General features: G+C 45.0%; 1 protein-coding gene across 7 annotated transcripts in view; it reads right to left on the reverse strand.

Moving 5' to 3' along the window:
- LOC309849814 (uncharacterized protein) overlaps positions 1–14,956 on the reverse strand; it is a 34,840-nt gene that overhangs the window by 1,016 nt on the left and 18,868 nt on the right. The window contains exons 5-7 of one of the 7 annotated variants that reach the window (XR_014303916.1): positions 11,101–11,252; positions 10,640–10,900; positions 2,492–2,653 (exon numbers count right to left, since the gene is read on the reverse strand). The exons of 3 other annotated variants lie outside the window; for them this stretch is intronic. The gene's annotated coding sequence lies outside the window, so the exon portion shown is untranslated. Of the gene's footprint in view, positions 1–2,491; positions 2,654–7,265; positions 10,157–10,639; positions 11,253–14,956 lie in introns of those variants that run through there. 3 more of the 7 variants (XR_014303917.1, XR_014303918.1, XR_014303915.1) reach the window with 3 other exon arrangements.

Below are 14,956 nucleotides of genomic sequence, written 5' to 3' on the forward strand. Positions count from 1 at the left end.
GGCGCCTCGAGGCCGTGAACTTGGGCAGCCTTGCACCACTCCTCCAACGGAGCTCTGCGTGGGAGCCAGCCCCCCTCAAGGACGGCTTCTGTTTCACTAGCTGTGCTGGCGAGGGGAAAAGGCTTTGACTACAAGCTGCTTCAGGTCCCTTTCTGAGGAGGCATTTCTGAGCCAAACTACAAACTCATCTAGACTCGGGATGCCGGGGTTTGGGGTATCCTGCTTAGAAGTGAACCATCTGTCACCTTCACTGCATTTAGGGATTAGACACTCTCCAATGAGAACTTTCCCTTTGGGAACACACAAGAGGGGAACAGAAGGAGCCACAAGACAAAGGGGTCAGAAATCTGTGTCACGAGAGTCACCTGCCCAGTTACTTGACCTTGTCTGTGGCATCAAAACTAAAATGTTGTATCACTCTTGCCCATGATTTTTTTCAGTGTCAAACAGATAAAGTGAATTTGCTTGTCATGTTGTAATCTAAATAAAGTATTTCACCTACATTGTTATCAAGAACTCATAATTAACACGGCGATGTTTAATCGTGATCTGATATTAAATGACTTCAGCAGGGGAAAAAAAATCACACAGGACTGCCTCTGGTTGTTTTAAGTACTGTGACAGAGAGTTAAATGCCGTGGGATTGCAGGGGACCCTAAGTAGTTTTCACAGACTTTCATAAGCCGCGGCCTGGCTGGGTGTCTGTTGCCACCTCACTACTCTCCACACAGTAACCTTCGGGAGAACATGAGGAGTAGGAAGGACGGTGGACAATGTGATGGGACCCAGCTCATTTCAAGAAGGGCACAAGTATTTGCTTGCTAGAAACAGCACTTGGGGAAAGGAGGGGAGAAAGCTGTGGGGGGTATTTTAAGTTCCGAGAGATCTGGAAAGTTCTACAGCATCAAAATTCAGAGAAGGCCACTTAAAACCTTTGTTAGCAAAAGAAGAGATAAGTACTTCAGGGATGTATTACTCCTTTCTCACTAGCCAGGCCCTATCAAGGGAATCTTGTATTTTAGAGTCCCACTTGAATACAAAGCCTGTCCACTTGGCTTGAAGCATCTGGACTCATTTCTCTTAGCAGTGAACTTAAACGTGTTTACGTGTAGATTTAACTTAAAGATAGACTCCAAAACAGTATAACTCTGATTACTTCCTTTTGACTTGCTGCTATTTCGTCCCTTGTCTTAATTTTATCTTGCTTTTTCAGCTTTATAAAATACTGTGCTTAGAAAAATAAAATATCAATTTATAAAGTGTTTAGAATCACCTGTTTTTTCTACACATCTCTTCTTTTTGCATTTCAGGTCGTCTTTTGAAATCTTTTCCCCTCTTCCTGAAGGAAGTTTTCTCTAGTGTGGTTTTTTGGTAGGATACTCTATCCATTTTTATTTATCCAAAACAGTCTTTACATCATTCTTGTTTTTCAAAGATAATTTCACTGAGTAGACAATTTTATTTATTTTTTAAGATTTTATTTATTTATTTCACAGAGATCACAACTAGACAGAGAGACAGGCAGAGAGAGAGGAGAAAGCAGGCTCCCTGCTGAGCAGAGAGCCCGATGCGGGGCTCGATCCCAGGACCCTGGGATCATGACCTGAGCCGAAGGCAGAGGCTTTAAACCACTGAGCCACCCAGGTGCCCCTAGTCGACCATTTTAAACCAATTTTCCCTTGGCACACTGAAGATACTAGTGTATTCTCTTCTAGCGTTTATTGTTGCTTGTAATTCCGTTATCAGTCTACTTATCCTTCCTTTGTAAGTAATCTGTCTTGTCTCTCTGGCTGTTTTTAAGATTTTCTTTTTGTTTCTAGTGTTCTTTGGTTTAATTAACATGGTGTGGATTTCTTTTTTACTTATTCAGATTGGAACTTGTTGTGCCTCCCGAACCTATGGATTGGATTTTCCATTAACAATGGAAAACTCTTAGTTATTAACATGTCAAATATGTCTCCTCTCTAAGCTTTCTTTTGAGAATTCCAATTAAATGCATGTTAGGCCTTTCCATTCCATCCTCCAGCCTGCTTCAGCTATCTTTTGTATTTTTCATCTCTTTGTCTTTTTGTACTATATTCCGGGTAATTTAATCAAGTTTATCTTCCAGTTCACTATTTTTCTCTTCAATTGGCTCTAATCTCCTTCTTTGAGTTTTAATTTTAATTAATAATTTTTTCATTTCTAAAAGCTCAGTTTAGTTCTTTTTCAGATTTGCATGGTCATTGTTGATACTGTGCTGCTCCTTATTCTTACAGATCATTCCCTCTTATTTTCTTGACTACCTTAAGTGTACTAATTTTATACTTTATACGCAGGAACTCTACGTGAAGTCTTCGGAGGTTTTGGAAGTTTGTTACTTTTGCTAACTCTCACTCATGGTTTCTTATTTCCTTTTATGTTTTGTAGTTGCATTTTTTTATGGACTCATGTTTGGTAGAATGCCACACTGCATTGATGCCAGTCAAGAAAGACCTTTGTTGCTCCTTACCTGTCCTCCTTCTCTCCATAATGACTCCACAAATACACAGTAACTCTGGAAGGCCCAAGACAAATGAGTAATTGAGTGAAGAGGGAATGGAAGTGCTAAGTGGGATAAATCTAAGAGGTACATGCATTTCTCTCTGATGCAAACTTCCGGACTAGAATGAGCCTAAGATAAAAGAGAACAAGAAGATTTAACTTTACATATTGTTCATATATTTTTTAAAGATTTTATTTATTTCTTTGACAGAGAGAGATCATAAGTAGGTGGAGAGGCAGGCAGAGAGAGAGAGGAAGAAGCAGGCTCCCCGCTGAGCAGAGAGCCCTTTGCAGGGCTCAATCCCAGGACCCTGGGATCACAACCTGAGCCGAAGGCAGAGGCCTTAACCCACTGAGCCACCCAGGCACCCCTATTGTTCATATTTTCATCATTATAAAAGAATCCCTATTTTAATTCTAGAAATAAGACTATTTGAAGGTGAAAAGTGAACAGAAGTCCATATATTTAGTCAAATGACCAAATTAATTATGGATCCTGATTTTATTCAAAAAGCAGAGAAGGATGAAAGCCATAGGATGGATTAGAATTAGGCACTTGTGGGGGGAAATATGTTATGTTTGCACCCTATCGATTCTCATTTGTCTAGTGTAGAAGTCATATTTTTACATACAAAATCAATTCATGAAATAAAGAACTAGGCTTAACTAGGTTTCGGAAAGCTTCTGAGAAATCTTGACAGATACATCCTAATAATACTTATCACACCATTTAAGAGAAAGATTTTCTGCTGAATTTGGTTTTAAGCATTTCCTGAAAGCTTGTCAGGTGGTCTGAGATGACTCACAAAACGTGGCAGGAGGTAAAGCCACAGCTAGCAGGCCCGCGCCGTACGAGGGCAGTGTGTTGGCCTGACACGCCATCTCGTGGCCCACATCCAAGGGGAGACCTCTGGTACCAAATTTCCAGGACTCAAGGTATTGGATAGAGGTGCTCCTCGCATTGTTCAGGTGTCTTCTTAAAAAGCCATGTATAAATTCACTTTTGGCAAATCAAATTGAAGTGCATTAGATCTTTATTTAGAAGTGCTGAGTGTTTCTGTATGTTTTTCAAGTGTAGACCTTGTCCTATTACATTTTCAGGGCAGACTTCTGTGCAAACCATGTGGGGAAAATCTCGGGCTTCTTCTTTGAGACCAAGTGAGAATGAGGCACGTGCCTTCTTTGATTCAAAGCTATTTTAAAGTGTGCTTCTGACCACCATTGAGCTACAAGTCTGTTCTGAAGTCAGGTCAGACTCTGATACTACAGACATACAGTGAAGTCATTTTCTCATTATTGAGCAAATATTATATCACTGAAATGTGCAACCAAACAGTCCATTCCCTGGCTTTTGGTGGTAAAAAGATTAATCAATCAATCTCTCTCGCTTTCCCCCTCCTCTCTTCCCTCCTCACCTTCTCTTTAAAACAAAGCAAAATAAAACAAGACAAAACAAAAACACAAACAAAATAAAAATAAAAATCAGAGAAAACTCTATAGTCTCTTGAATTACACCAATTTTTAAATACAACTCTTGCTCTCAGGAGGTGTATTCTTTTATTTTGTTTACATATCTTGCCCAACAGCTCAGCAACAATGCATTCTTCCTGGCTCACTTTGTTTTTTTCTGGAGATGATCAGTCTCTAGCAGAACAAAGCCAGAAAGATAGATACGCTGACTTCTGTTTACCACCGCTCTTATAAAAGATCTTTTTTTAACTCTGTGGAATTCATTTATAATAGATGGACTAGTATCCCCCCTCCCCCATAGCCTCTGATGTTGCTGCAATGGTCCCGGAAACTGGCTTTTCTCACTCCTCATGACAGAGAGACATGAAGTCCCAGCTGAAGTTTTTCCTTTGGCATGGATATTAGTCAAAAAGCTTTTGGTTGCAAATGACAGACAGAAAGCCAACTCAGACAAGCTGGGAAAAAAAAAAAAAAAAAAGAGGGAATGAAGGTAGTTTATTATAAAGATCCTGGGGTAGCTCATAAGATGGAAGAAGAGCTCTAGGAACTGCGGGAAAATATGGGGTTAATGTACTCAGAGTCTCTCTATGTCCATCACTCACATCTACTTATTTTTGACATATATATTTTTCTCCCGATGAGGACAGACTGTCTCGACAAGGCAGGAATAAAGACACTAGCAGTCCCGGAGTCACAATCCTCCCGCTTATGTGACAAGATAGGGGAAAGGCCTTACTCATAAGAACAATGAGGAAAGGCTATGACGGACCCATAGGGAGTCCTGTGCCCATCTTTGACCGAATCATTGGGGCCAGGAAGATGGCAAGTCCACTTATGACCAGGAAGGTGAGATTCTTTGAAGGACTAGAGAGTGGGAGAACATTTCTCCAAAGGAGAGAGGGGGATACTAATAGGAGTGGGATATGCAATGTTGTGCAGGCAAAACACAGTAACAACAGGTATCCACTAATAAATCAAAAAAGATCCTTTTCTTTCACGTAAATTAAATTTAGTTAACATACAGTGTATTGTTAGTTTCAGGGGTAGAATTTAGTGATTCATCAATTGTATATAAAACCCAGTGCCCATCGCATCAAGTGCCCCCCTTAATGCCCATCCCCCAATCACCCTATTCCCCCCCAACCCCCCTCCAGCAACCCTCAGTTTGTTCCCTAAGAATTTCTTATGGTTTACCTCCCTCTCATTTTTCGTCTTATTTTACTTTTCCTTTCCTTCCTTTATGGTCATCTGTTTGGTTTCTTAAATTCCACAGATGAGTGAAATCATGTATTTGTCTTTTTCTGATTGGCTTATTTTGCTTAGCATAATGCCCTCTAGTTCTGTCCACGTCATGGCAAATGGCATGATTTTTTTTTAATTTTTTATTTTTTATAAACATATATTTTTATCCCCAGGGGTACAGGTCTGTGAATCACCAGGTTTACACACTTCACAGCACTCACCAAAGCACATACCCTCCCCAATGTCCATAATCCCACCCCCTTCTCCCAAACCCCCTCCCCCCAGCAACCCTCAGTTTGTTTTGTGAGATTAAGAGTCACTTATGGTTTGTCTCCCTCCCAATCCCATCTTGTTTCATTTATTCTTCTCCTACCCACTTAAGCCTCCATGTTGCATCACCACTTCCTCATATCAGGGAGATCATATGATAGTTGTCTTTCTCTGCTTGACTTATTTCGCTAAGCATGATACGCTCTAGTTCCATCCATGTTGTTGCAAATGGCAAGATTTCATTTCTTTTGATGGCTGCATAGTATTCCATTGTGTATATATACCACATCTTCGTGATCCATTCATCTGTTGATGGACATCTAGGTTCTTTCCATAGTTTGGCTATTGTGGACATTGCTGCTATAAACATTCGGGTGCATGTGCCCCTTTGGATCACTACATTTGTATCTTTAGGGTAAATACCCAATAGTGCAATTGCTGGGTCATAGGGCAGTTCTATTTTCAACATTTTGAGGAACCTCCATGCTGTTTTCCAGAGTGGCTGCACCAGCTTGCATTCCCACCAACAGTGTAGGAGGATTCCCCTTTCTCCGCATCCTCGCCAGCATCTGTCATTTCCTGACTTGTTGATTTTAGCCATTCTGACTGGTGTGAGGTGATATCTCATTGTGGTTTTGATTTGTATTTCCCTGATGCCGAGTGATATGGAGCACTTTTTCATGTGTCTGTTGGCCATCTGGATGTCTTCTTTGCAGAAATGTCTGTTCATGTCCTCTGCCCATTTCTTGATTGGATTATTTGTTCTTTGGGTGTTGAGTTTGCTAAGTTCTTTATAGATTCTGGACACTAGTCCTTTATCTGATATGTCGTTTGCAAATATCTTCTCCCATTCTGTCACTTGTCTTTTGATTTTGTTAACTGTTTCCTTTGCTGTGCAAAAGCTTTTGATCTTGATGAAATCCCAATAGTTCATTTTTTTCCCTTGCTTCCCTTGAAATGGCATGATTTTATTCTTTTGGATGGCTGAGTAATATTCTATTTTATATATATCTGTGTGTATATACACACACACACACACACACACACACACACATCTCGCATCTTCTTTCTCAACCATCTTCTGATGGCTGTATGCACATCTGGGCTCCTTCCATGGTTTGGCTACTGTGGACATTGCTGCTACAAACATGGGGGTACAGGTACCCCTTAGAATCTCTGTTTGTATCTTTGAAATAAATACCCAGTAGTGCGGTTGCTGGGTCCTGGGGTAGCTCTATTTTCAACTTTTTGAGGAGCCTCCGTGCTGTTCTCCGGTGGCTGCAGCAGCTTGCATCCCCCACCAGCAGGGTAGGAGGGCTCCGTTTCCTCCGCATCCTCGCCAGCACTTGTTATTTCCTGTGTTTTTGATTCTAGCCATTCTGACTGGTGTGATTTGATATCTCACTGGTTTTAATTTGAATTTACCTGATGCCAAGTGATGTTGAGCATCTTTTAAAGTGCTTCTGGACAGATATGTCTCAGCAGATTCTGGAGGAGAAAATCTATTTATTAAGCGTTCTTCCCTCAAGAGAAGTGAGCACCGCGTACAAGTTTTCCTCACGAGCACCTGGGGAGTCCTCATTTTCCCAATACTCTTCAGATTTAAATAACTCTATTAAATAAAGGTGGATTTTCATAAGGATTTAAACCCTGGTCACTCAGAACTGTTCATGGGGAATTTTGAAAAGGAAACTTCTTCTCCAGCCATTTGAGGGCTTTTGTGTTCACTTTCAGAGCTTCAGAAAGAAAACGTTTCAAGAATTAGCAAACAACTCTTTATCACAGCAAACATATCTCTCATTCCAAGAAAATTATCAGCACATTTTTATCTCCCAGAGAAATTCAGGACTAAATAAAATGTTTTAAATTCTTGACTTTAGGAGACCAGCATTTTTGATAAAGCTGCCCAATACTCCTCACAATTTGAGAAAGGAAAAAAAAAATCTACCTAAAGACCCTTAGTGTAAGAACTGCACGGTGGAAGAGGGTGCTACTCATCTCAGCCTTGAAGTAGAAGGTGCCTGGCACCCGAAGAATGGGGCCCCGGGCTGTGTGCCACGAACAGATGTGTTCCTGGGCCCCTGGATCCTGGCACAACAGAACAAAACAAAGCAAAAAAACCCCAAAACTAGCAGCGCACAGTTCATTCAAGACGGCAAGCGCAAAAGCCACATCACATCTTGGTAATGACCCTGAGTTACGAAATTCCGTATGGGCGAATGTTTCCTAAGCAGAAAACTCAAATAACAAAGAGTTCATTCAAAATTAAGATGCGTGGCAAGACTAATAAAGTCTGACCCTGTCCCTCCCTGCTGAAAACGTTTCTGGCTCCCCATGGTCTTTAGGACACAAAACCAACTGCCCGAGAACCTATATAAGGTTTTCTGTGATCCGCCGCCGCTTCCTGCCGCAGCAGCTCCAGGGCCGGGTTCTGCTTCTGCGGATGCAGAACCGTTGCTCGCATCGGAACACACCATGTGGTTTTGCACCTCTGTGCCTGCATGGCAGAATGCTGCCTTCTCCCTGTACATTCTCGTATGCACGCTTTAGGGTTCAGTTTGGGTGTCAGGTCCTCTAGGAAGCCCTGCTCTCACCACGCTGAGCTAAGAGTGCTCGTTTCACCTCCCCCCAGCACTATTCAGCCTGTCACCACATCAACACAGTATTCCACTATGGTCTCTTTCTGCGTCTGTCCACCCACAGCAATGCAAGTGCTTTGCACCTGTTCTGTGACTTCAGATCACTATGGCGTATGGCACCTCGTAGGCTGCCCAGTGTTCGCTCCCCTAAACCAGAGCACGATCATTTCTGATGTTCTGAAAGCTCTGACCTCGGGAGGGCTAGAGGCTAGTCACTGCCATGTGGCTGAAGTGCCCAGACCCTTACACATCCGGGTCACCTCTCAGCCTGGACAAATGATCTCAGTGACTTTAGGGCTTTCGTCTTTGCTGTATGCTAGAGCAGAGCTTGGAAAACTTCAAAAGATTTACAAAACAAACAAACAAAAAAACAAAGCAAAACAAAACAAAAACCCCTGCTCTCTTTCACAATGACATACAAGCTAGAGGGGTTGGAGAGCAGGAGATGGGGACTGTGTTCACTTATAAGCCATGGGTGAGAGGCCGAAGATTTGGGGGTATAGGAACACCCGAGGTGCCCTGTGCTGGCTGCTAGCCTCGGCGCTCAGTTCAGCTGAGGATTCCTATCCCTGGATGTTACTGAAGAGGCCGCAGGTGAGGCACGAAGGAGGCACCTGGCCCACAGATGAGCTATTTGCGCAGTTTTCACCAATGGCTAGATTAGGGATTACTGTGCCCAAGCTCAAGAGAACCACACAAGAGTAGAAGCTATGTCTACAAGACAGAGACATGGGGATTAGACAACTGGGGTGCTTGGAGGACATCTTCTCCCGGTCCTGGGGAGGATGAAGCATGAGCAACTGAAAAAACCCTCAAACTTTGTGCCTGCTGTACTCCCGGTGTCTGTCCCCTTCCTCACCGCTGTGTCTGGGCCTCAGTTTCTTTTCGTCTAAAAGGCGACAGACCCATGTAACAGGTAGGAAGCACCAGTGTTTCGAGCACACTTCAGCCTCCTTCTCTTGCAGCATGCACCCGTTCGTCAACAGCCAGCTCAGGGCCTGCGACCTCCAGTATCCGACAAGGTAACAGTGAGGGAAGAACGCAGGGCACCCAGGCCCGGCTTCACTGGTTCACACGGAAGGATCGGAGCGCCGGAGAGAAGGGCGCACAGGATGATGGTCAGGATGCGCTCAAGGATTTGGAGAGTTAAACACACACAGATCTGGGGTATAACCGTCATTTCTTTGAGCTCTTGAGGAACACATGAAAAGAAGATTCTAAGGATTTGTTGTTGTTGTTGTAGTTATGAGTGAAATCCTCTTTGGCAATTTTGGAGAAACTTCAACATGTGCAGATAAGGCCCTGGGGTACGCTGGCTCCCTTTTTATCAAGGCCATTCTTTCGTCATCTTGCACAAAGGGATTTTTCTGATGTCTTCTCTGAGGGGATGTCTCCAGCTTGACACAAAGACTGGAGGAAAAAGGCCAAGACACCCTACTGTGTACAGAAATAAGGTGGGGGGAGCTGGTGATTTTGGACACAGGCCCCCCAACAGTCTCCCACATTGCACAGTATCTCCCTGACTCCTGTCATCTGGCCCGGTGTCCTGGAGGGCTACCGTCCATTTCAGTAGAACCTGGGACCATTCCATGGCATGTTTATATATGCTGTTATCTGATCCTTGTAACACTTTTGTGAGGCAAGCAGAGAAGGCATTTCCCCTCTATTTTACATATGTGAACATGAAGACCCCAAGAAGACTCTGGCAAAGCGGCACTGGGGCTGGCACTCAGATCTCTTGAATCCTGGTTCATCACCCCTCAAGACACACAATCCCTCCTTGTAAACCAGTGTGGAGACTGTGGGGACGCATATTCAAGCGGGAGATGAAATGAGAAGGAAACACAAAGCCCCTGGGAATGGTGAGTGCCCATTAACACAGCGAGAGAGGCCGACGGTAACTTGCACGGGAGGCTGGCAGGACCCGCAGGTCCTGATCCTAGGCCAGGGAGTGCGCAGGTCCAGAATCGAATCCCAAGAGGGATCTATAGATGCAGGCAAGTGCGCCAAATCTGACAAAATAAAATTAGAAGGGAAAAATGCAGTCTTAACTGTTGATCTGAAAGGTAATTGCACAGAGATGAGATGGGGAGATATTGCTTAGAATCTTTTCATTCAATCTACTTTTTTAAAAAAAGATCTTATTCATTTATCTGAGAGAGTGAGAAAGAGAGAGCGCTTGATAGAGCACTACGGGTGGGGCGGAGCGGGAGGGAGAACCAGTCTCTCTGCTGAGTGGGGAGCCCAGTGAGGGACCCCGGGACCACAACCTGAGCCAAAGGCAGACACTTAACCGACGGAGCCACCCAGGCACCCTGCAAGTTACTTTTAAAAGGATTATTTGGGCACCTACCATGTCTCTACAGTATTCTTGGCACTGAGGTTGTAACCTCAGTAAACAAGAACAAGAGAAACAAAGCTCCTAACTTCACAGAATCCCAGTGAGACGTCCAGGGAGGGGGACAGCCAGTATGAAAACAAGTAAATGATCTCACGCGTTGTGAAGAAAACGCAGCAGAGTTAGAGCCACTGACGGCGAAGACGGTTCTGGAAGGGCGGCTAGAGAAGGAGGGTCTCTCAGAGGAAGAGGCTCCCCGCCGCTCCCCGGGGATTCAGAGGGAGCCCAGCTGTGAGGATCGCCGGAAGGTTCCAGGCTGAGGGAGAGCGAGTGAGCGAGTACAAAGGGTTTAAGGCAGGAATGACTTCAGGATGTTTGAGGAGCAGAAAGGAAGGCACCGCAGCTCGTCCTCAGTGAACTAGGAGAGAGGCAGGAGGGCTGTTTCAGGAGCTGCGGGGGCCAAGCCATCCAAGCCCTGAAGGCCACACCAAGCACAGCGCACGGCTGGTCACCCTCCCCACATCTTCTCCCTTGTCTTCCTTGGCAAAAGGGTTTTACGGGAGCACTTAGCCAGACACGAAGCTTCCCGGACTTCTCTGGGGTGAGGTGCAGCCATACCACCAAAGTCATTGCCCGTGGAATACGAAGAGAGGCAGGCGATGGGCACGACACCCGCCTCACTCGGTCGAAGGGGAAGTGCTCGGCTTTGACTTCCTCTCTTTCCCTGTCCCTGGAGGGACCGACCTTGCGAACAAAGACAGAACTCGAGCCTGTGGAAGGGGGAGTGAGAAGTTGGAAGGGAACTGGTTCTCCAAACAGCCTCACGGGGCAGGACTGTCTGTTGTGTGAAAGAGAAATGAACTTTTATTTGAGATTTTTATTAGACTGGCATCGTCTTTCCTATAATTATGAGATACTTGGATTTTCTTCTAAGGGAGAAAGCACTAGAAAGTTTTCAGATGAATAACATGACCTATGCTTTAAGAAGAAGATCATGCTGAGCTCTGCCTGGATGACGGATTATCGGAAGGCCAGCCAGTGAGAAGGGAAACCCGGTAGAAGCCTACTGCAGATGCTACGTGCGAGACAACGGAATAAGATGTTGGCAATGGAGACGAAGGTACAGAGTGGAGGATGAAGACACGTTGGAGGTTAGAATTAATAGGCTTTCTGACGATTAAGTTCTGGAGATGATGCAGGAGAAGTAAAAACAGATCTGATTCCTGGGGCTCTGACTTGAATAACTGATTTGAGACAGTGACAGACTTCCTGAGGTGGGACAAGACCGAAGTACGGGGCAGAGTAAGACCTTTTCACAAGGAAACAAACTAACAAACCAACAAACCCATAACCCAAACAACAGAACAACAACAACAAAACCAGAAATCTTGACACACACTAGTAAAAACGACGAGCATGTTCACTAGTCAACAAAATGTAGAACAGGTCACAATAACTGGCTGTTTCCATGGCGCAAATTCATGTTACTAATGATCTCTTTCTTTAAAAAAAGAAAAAAAATTATTTATTTGACAGAGAGAGATCACAAGTAGGTAGAGAGGCAGCCAGAGAGTGGGGGGAAGGAGGCTCCTCGCTGAGCAGAGAGCCCAATATGGGGCTCGATCCCAGAACCCTGGGATCATGGCCTGAGCTGAAGGCAGAGGCTTTAACCCACTGAGCCACCCAGGTGCCCCTTGATGATCTCTTTCTAACTCTGTTCTTTGCTATCCAAGTTGAAGCTTCATCCTAAAGCTGATTCCTTCTTTGGCCAGCAACTGGGACAATGCATTTTTCTGCTCACACCCCACAGGAAATGAAAAGAAGAAGCCATTCCTTCTAGGACTTAATACAAGCCCTTTCTGCTGGCCTGAATCGTCATCTTAGTCTGCCATGCTCTGAATGGCTCGAATGAGAAAGTGCTAGAGTTGGAGTCACTGTCCTCTGAGTCATGCCTGCTGCCTGAGAGGAGGGGGGGGTAGTGGATGTCACGGTGAGGAAAGGGCAGGGACCAAGTTCTCTTGGGAAGGACAGGAGGTTAGGGTCATGCCCTTCAGCTTTCTCCCGATCTGTGAAGTGGGGGAAAGAGAGCTGTGCAGCCTTAGCCTAAGGGAGAAGAGATCTTTGCATCCATGAGAAGAAAGAAGACTAGAGCTGAAGTCTCTCTGGCACCAAGAGGAAGATCCCCTTCGAATATCAAAAGGACCCACAGGACAACACGGCTGTGTGAATGATGTCACGTGAGGATCAGTGACTTTATTATGGTGACGCAAACACGGATTGGGTCCGTGTTGCCCTGTAGGGGAGCCGGGCAGAAGGCAGCAAAAGAAAAACCCCTTTGGCCCTGGTTTCTGGGTCACAGGAAGCCAGTCTTTTGGTCTGGAGAATGATCACAAAGGATTCTAAAACTGTCTTTCTTTTGTAAGTCAGGCCTGTAATGTTTCCAGATACCAGGCCTTGACTATAAAAAACAAATCGGGATTGTGCCATAGAGGCCAAAGGAGCCCGAGTCCAGATGCGGGGGCTGTGGGGAGAGAACTGGCAAGAGTAAGGCAGTATTATAAGCCACACCGGCTCTCCAGGGAGGCCCAACTGGGTGGGCTGCTTTCTTGGTCATCATTCTATGAATAAGAACCTTGTCCAAAAACTGTTCTCAGTTGACTATGGAGGGGGATAGTCAGGAGTAGGTCTTAGCTAAACTTTGTGATAATCCTGGGGCAACAATGATTGCCCCACTGATATGGGTTGGGGTCAGCTGTTTCTCCCCAAGAAGAAGAGAGCACGGTTTATTCCCTATCATAGGTACTGCTGCCAAGAACCTAACAAACTCAGGGAACATGAAGCCTTTGGCACCCCCTTCCCCCAGTTAGTTTGCATTGGACACACAGTCTGAACACTCTTTAACCCCAGAGTGCTCCCCAAGCCGTCAGCTCCTACTCCTAGGGATGGAAGTCACCAAAGGAACCCGGCGAAGCTAGGAAGCTACCAGAGCTTCAGTTCTGATGCTGAATCCCCTGTAGGTATCGCCAGCTCTCATTTTGTATTTCTTCAGGAAGACGTTGGCATATTGAATTCCAAAAATGAGAGTTGACAGGTGAACAAAGAAGGAAGGGAAATAGAAAACAAAGCAACTTCTATATTTAACCTCAGGAATCAACTGGGAGTTTGAACACAGAGTACGGGTCACTTAGCTTTACCCATACGGCTCCCAAAGCCAAGGGCCAGTCCTTCCTGCTTTTCCCCGAGACGCTCATGGCCTCACCTGTCCCAGTGAGTTCACCGGAGCCCCCAGTCACGCTTCTCCCGTGCAAATCCTCTCTTTGCACTTTACAGCTCTGTGAATTTAGACAGGGTCTAGGGCCTTTTTGAGCCTCGGTTTCCCCATTTTTGAATGAGGATAAGAACACTACCTGCTTCACAGAGTAGCACAGGCCATGGCACATAGTAAGAATGAAATAAACGTGAGGCAATGTTGGGACCAGCCTACCGAGTCCCTGTAAATATCGCATGCGTTTTCTCTCCGGGGCCATCTAAAGGGATTCGCAGTGGGATGAGAGGCCGCACTTGTACAGAGCAGGGTGCTTGTTGCGGGAGGAGAATCAGAGGGAAACACGCGCACCAGCGGGCCGTGGGAAAGGGGCAGACGTGGACAGGTCAGGCTTTTTGAAGGGGTCCTCGTGAGGCAGCCCTGGGGTGGAGGGTATGAAAGGACAGTGACAGAGAGAGGAGAAGCCGAGGCTGGCAGGTGTGTGGGACTTGGCTGCAACACATGAGAATGTTTGAGTTTTCTTCCTGCAAATTTTTCATCTAAACATCTGTATTGTGACCTCCAGAAAACCTAGAGTGAAGATCTACATTTTTTTTCCTCTGACAATTTTTAAATTAAATTGAACTTAATTTACGTTCAATTAGTTGATACAGTGTATTGTGGGCTTCCGAGGTAGAGTTCAATGATCGATCAGTTGAATATAACACCCAGTGCTTATTATTTTTAAAGTGATTTGGAACCATGTTTGGATTTCTTTTACACATGGCGTAGTGCAAGATGGTCTTTAATGGACCTGTTTGACTTGGACCACACGCACAGCACTCGGGGATGGGGAGGGGTGGGGAGGTGGGGGGAGGGGGTGGTTCTCAGTGGCACAGAACAATGGAAGACCATGGTCTTCCCCGAGCCAGAGACCAGACCTCCTGGTCAGCCTGTATGGTACCTCTCTCCATCACCCTACTTCCTTGATGGCACATGGTGCTGTCTCATTAGCTTGAGAATGTGTTACTTCTTTATCGCCTCTCTTCTCCAGTAGCATCAAACAGGAGCTTAATGGAATGCAAGTTCTGTGAGTGCAGGAATCTCACTATTTTGTTCATCACTGCATTCCAACACCTTGCTGAGGATGGTGCCCCGGTCAAATATTTGCTTACTTAATCAATGTAAAAACAGAAAACCATAGGATTAAAAGATTTTAAAAGATAACCT

This window comes from Mustela nivalis (assembly GCF_964662115.1).
Source record: "Mustela nivalis genome assembly, chromosome: 16".
Classification (NCBI taxonomy): Eukaryota; Metazoa; Chordata; class Mammalia; order Carnivora; family Mustelidae; genus Mustela; species Mustela nivalis.